The following is a 4,864-nucleotide window of genomic DNA, read 5'->3' as shown; positions in this document are numbered from 1 at the left end:
TTGTCTCGCCTGATCTGAGGTCGACAGCGGATACATTCGCTTCCATCAACTTCCTGCACGACCGCGTGCGCTCGCCCTACCAAGTGCGCCCGCAACCCTGTACAGGGCCACTTCTTCACAAGGCTGGCAATCGGCTTCCCCGCTGCACGCGTGCGGCGCACAACCGGTGTGACGTGGAAGTGACGGGACACGTTCGTAAACCCATCGCGAACCGAGTACGACGCCCTACCAAGTGCGCCCGCAACCCTGTACAGGGTCACATCTTCACAAGGCTGGCAAGCGGCATTCCGCTGCGCGCGTGCGTCGTCCGAGCAGTTGCGTGATAAACGACCGTGTCGAAAGCCCAAACACCGCCGAGGCCAGTCGCCGCCGCCGCAAGGGCAGCCACGCAGCCTGGCGAGAGGCATCGTCTCGTGTAGCGTCGCCCCCGCCCCAACTGGAGTGGCCCAGTTTTTTGAACGGGACGGGAACTGCGAAGCACTTAGACCGACGGCGGACTACGACGAGAACGCCTTAAGCTTCGCCAACGTTTCGCCAACTCGTGCGGGAGACTTTTTCCGCTTCGCGGCAAGTCGTCGCGCCGTGCTCTCCGCATCAACCGCGTACGCAGCGAACCGCAAACGTCGGGCGCAGCCTCCTCACCTCCCTGCGCTTTGCGCGCGAACGTTCCCTGTTCGCGCGGCAAAGCCTGGAGGAGGCACGGCCCCGCAGCGTGTTCGAGCGCCCGGTCTACGGGACACCCTGCTTACTTCGAGGGCAACAAGCGCAACGCAAGGCTGCGATCTCGCGCACTTTGCGCACGGCTGGAGAAGCTTTGCTGGCCGGCTTTCGCTCCTCGTGTTTACCGTGCGTTAAAGTTGCGCGTCCGTGGCTCTCGCAGCTCTTGCGCGCCCGGTCGCAGAGAGGAGTACGCAACCTCGACCGCACTTTCCCTGCAGGCTTCCTTCCGACTCGAAGTCCTGCGGCGGTCTCAACGAGGTGCCACATCCTCAATGTAGTCGGTCGCCCCCGTTTCGGTTGGGCTCTGGCACGACGGTCGCCACCGTCTCGCCCTTGAGTGGCCGCTGTTGGCGCTCGCTGTGAGGTGTTCAGCGTGCTGTCCGTGTTGCCGACGCGGTCAAAACGAGTCGACGGCTCACGTTCCCTTGTGCGCCGAAGGCTCTCTTGATATGTGATCCGACCCTCAGACAGACGAAGCCAAGGGAAGACCCAAGGCCGCAATGTGCGTTCAAAGAATCAGTGCTCAGTGTGTCCTGCAATTCACACCAAGTCTCGCAGCTGGCTGCGTTCTTCATCGACCCGAGAACCGAGTGATCCACCGCTTAGAGTCGTGAAAAAGTGTTTGTTCAATTCCGTACAGTCAAAACCAAACGTTTCTGGCACTCGGCCAAACAGTGGCCAAGAAGGGCGCTTTTCAGCGCACGCTTGGACTCCAAAACTCTGCCGCGCCTTTTTCGGCTGCCGCAAATCGAGCAAACGGTGTGTTTCGGACGGCGTTTCGCTTCCGCTACTTGCGAGTGCTTTCGTGGTCCACCCCTCTATAAATACTCGGGAGGCGTCGAAGCCGGTTCTCCAAGCCGGACCCGTAGGTATCGTTGTGTGCTCGCTCTCATTGGCCCGCCTAACCAGAAAATGCCTGCGGTACACCCATTTGGATAAGAGTGCACGCAGATGCGGGCCTCGACGGCTACACATTTCCTCGGGCGGCCGCCTCCCGGCCTCCGTGGAGCGCGGGATGCACGGTCCCATCGACAAGCCTCTCCCGTTTTTACCGTGGCGTCGCGGTTCACCACGGCGGGCGGGTCGGTCTCCTCCGCATAAAAAGGGGGACCCCCGCTTTTTGTTCCACGAAATCGCACAAGCTTTTTTCGCATCCACGGTTTGCCACCGCACACCAAAATGCCGATCCGGCTGCCTACTTTAGCCAACAGGTGGAGCCAGGCGCGCCGTACTTGCGCGGCACTTCCCACGTCCACCGAAGTCGGTGCCAAGGACCACTTTCGGCGCCGGAGCCGCGTACGAGCCTACTCGAGGCGGAAGAACGAAGCCAGCAAGGGCCTGGCCGCAAGTGCGTTCAATTGTCGGGACGTCCAAGTCCCTCGTTCTTCCGTGCTTCCTCTTTCGGCAAGTCGTTGCGGCACCTTCCCAAAGCGCGCAGACCCGCTAATCGCGACGAGCGCGACGTGGCCGTGCCGCCTTTCCCTCGGCAGCAAGCAAAACGCCTGGCAACGTCGACGCTCCCCTAACCGCGATCTCGCACCGTGTTTCGTGTGGCGAATTCAAAAGCCGGCCGGCGCTGCTGCAACCATTACGGTCGGTACGCATACGCCGCGGAGGGCGGGACGGTCATCGGAGCGTGCGGTTCCTCCATCGAGTACTGCGCACCTCGGCCGTCGCATCGCCGTGCCATGACCGGCCGCGCGTCAACGCGAACCGGTGCCAGCGAGATCCCTCGCCTGCAAGAACCGACCGGCAGCCTCCGTCACCCGAGGACGCGGAGGCGCTTGCCGCGGACGGCGGGACGGTATGCACTGGTGCACAGCGGACCCGTCACATCGCCAGTTCCTTGACCGACCGCCGACGCTTGTGCCGTTCCTCTCGTACTTGGCAGTCGCCGCGCGATTGTCGGGTCTCGTTCTTGCACGCTCGAACGGTCGGGAGGGCACTCGGCTGGCGTTTCGGGAACGCGCAGCCTCGCCTTCTACCGACGTAACCACGACTCGCCGTTCGCGCTCCGCCGCTCCTGTTTACAGTACTAGGCGGTCCCGCAGCGGTCGGGTCGCGCATTTCGAGCGCTTCGAGCCACGGTGCAGTGGCGGGTCGAAAGCCGACCTATGAGTGCGTTGCGCCGTTTGTACCCGCGTCCGCCACCTGGCCGACCGTCCAAGGTCGCGGTGTTGGCGTCCGCTGGGCGCAACAATTTGTCACGGGGTGCCGCTCCACATTCAGGCAGCCCCGTGGGGAAAAGCCGACCCCGCGTCCAAACGGGGTCAGCGGCAGAAAGTGTCGGGCGCAGACGCAGCTGAGGCGCTCACCCTTCACAATCCGTTAATGATCCTTCCGCAGGTTCACCTACGGAAACCTTGTTACGACTTTTACTTCCTCTAAATGATCAAGTTTGGTCATCTTTCCAACAGACCGGCGCAACCGAAAGGCCGCGCCGGACATCGGTCCGAAGACCTCACTAAATCATTCAATCGGTAGTAGCGACGGGCGGTGTGTACAAAGGGCAGGGACGTAATCAACGCGAGCTTATGACTCGCGCTTACTGGGAATTCCTCGTTCAAGGGGAACAATTGCAAGCCCCTATCCCAATCACGAAAGAAGTTCCACGGGTTACCCAGTCTTTTCAGACAGGGATAAAGACACGCTGCTTCCTTCAGTGTAGCGCGCGTGCGGCCCCGGACATCTAAGGGCATCACAGACCTGTTATTGCTCTGTTTCGTGCGGCTAGGAGCCGCTTGTCCCTCTAAGAAGGTTGTAAGGTGCTGGGAACCCCGCACCTATTTAATAGGCTAGAGTCTCGTTCGTTATCGGAATTAACCAGACAAATCGCTCCACCAACTAAGAACGGCCATGCACCACCATCCACCGAATCAAGAAAGAGCTCTCAATCTGTCAATCCTCCCAGTGTCCGGGCCGGGTAAGTTTTCCCGTGTTGAGTCAAATTAAGCCGCAGGCTCCACTCCTGGTGGTGCCCTTCCGTCAATTCCTTTAAGTTTCAGCTTTGCAACCATACTTCCCCCGGAACCCAAATACTTTGGTTTCCCGGAAGCTGCCCGCCGAGTCATTTGAGTAACTCAGGCGGATCGCTGGTTGGCATCGTTTATGGTCAGAACTAGGGCGGTATCTGATCGCCTTCGAACCTCTGACTTTCGTTCTTGATCAATGAAAACATTCTTGGCAAATGCTTTCGCAGTAGTTCGTCTTGCGACGGTCCAAGAATTTCACCTCTAGCGCCGCAATACGAATGCCCCCGTCCGTCCCTCTTAATCATTACCTCGTATTCCAAAAACCAACAGAACAGAAACGAGGTCTTGTTCTATTATTCCATGCAAGTTTATTCAGGCGACTCGCCTGCGTTGAGCACTCTAATTTTTTCAAAGTAAAAGCACCGGCCATCTCGAGGCACACAATGAAGTGCACCAAGAAAGAACCGGCATGATGTTCAGTCCGAGCCGTCGCATCGGGTAGATGCACTACTCGTCTGGAACTGAGATCCAACTACGAGCTTTTTAACCGCAGCAGCTTTAGTATACGCTATTGGAGCTGGAATTACCGCGGCTGCTGGCACCAGACTTGCCCTCCAATTGATCCTCGTTAAAGGATTTAGAGTGTACTCATTTCAATTACGGGGCCTCAAAAGAGTCCCGTATTGTTATTTTTCGTCACTACCTCCCCGTGCCGGGAGTGGGTAATTTGCGCGCCTGCTGCCTTCCTTGGATGTGGTAGCCGTTTCTCAGGCTCCCTCTCCGGAATCGAACCCTGATTCTCCGTTACCCGTAACAACCATGGTAAGCAAGTAACCTACCATCGAAAGTTGATAAGGCAGACACTTGAAAGAAACGTCGCCGGCTCGTGGCCATGCGATCAGCACAAAGTTATCCAGAGTCACCACACAATACGGGCCGAAACCCGATCGATCTTGGTCTAATAAAAGCACCCGTTACCCAAAGGGCTCCAGGCTCACTGCATGTATTAGCTCTAGAATTGCCACAGTTATCCAAGTAGGAAGAAACGATCTAAGGAACCATAACTGATTTAATGAGCCATTCGCGGTTTCGCCTTATTTCGGCATGTACTTAGACATGCATGGCTTAATCTTTGAGACAAGCATATGATTACTGGCAGGATCAACCAGGTA

The 4,864-nt window shown here is 58.0% G+C and overlaps 3 non-coding genes across 3 annotated transcripts in view; all 3 read right to left on the bottom strand.

Moving 5' to 3' along the window:
- LOC142791232 (large subunit ribosomal RNA) overlaps window positions 1-23 on the bottom strand; it is a 3,958-nt gene extending 3,935 nt beyond the window's left edge. Inside the window, exon 1 of the ribosomal RNA XR_012890091.1 lies at window positions 1-23. This exon is cut by the window's left edge and continues 3,935 nt beyond it. This is a non-coding gene — a ribosomal RNA (large subunit ribosomal RNA).
- Window positions 24-1,177: 1,154 nt separating this feature from the next.
- LOC142791255 (5.8S ribosomal RNA) lies at window positions 1,178-1,330 on the bottom strand. Its single transcript, XR_012890106.1, has one exon. It is a non-coding gene; the product is annotated as a 5.8S ribosomal RNA (ribosomal RNA).
- Window positions 1,331-3,049: 1,719 nt separating this feature from the next.
- Window positions 3,050-4,864, bottom strand: LOC142791283 (small subunit ribosomal RNA). Its single transcript, XR_012890132.1, has one exon. It is a non-coding gene; the product is annotated as a small subunit ribosomal RNA (ribosomal RNA).

Source organism: Rhipicephalus microplus, unplaced genomic scaffold (assembly GCF_043290135.1).
Source record: "Rhipicephalus microplus isolate Deutch F79 unplaced genomic scaffold, USDA_Rmic scaffold_156, whole genome shotgun sequence".
In the NCBI taxonomy this organism is placed as follows: domain Eukaryota; kingdom Metazoa; phylum Arthropoda; class Arachnida; order Ixodida; family Ixodidae; genus Rhipicephalus; species Rhipicephalus microplus.
The sequence above is the reverse complement of the archived record's forward strand: the minus strand, read 5'-3'. Positions and strand labels throughout refer to the sequence as shown.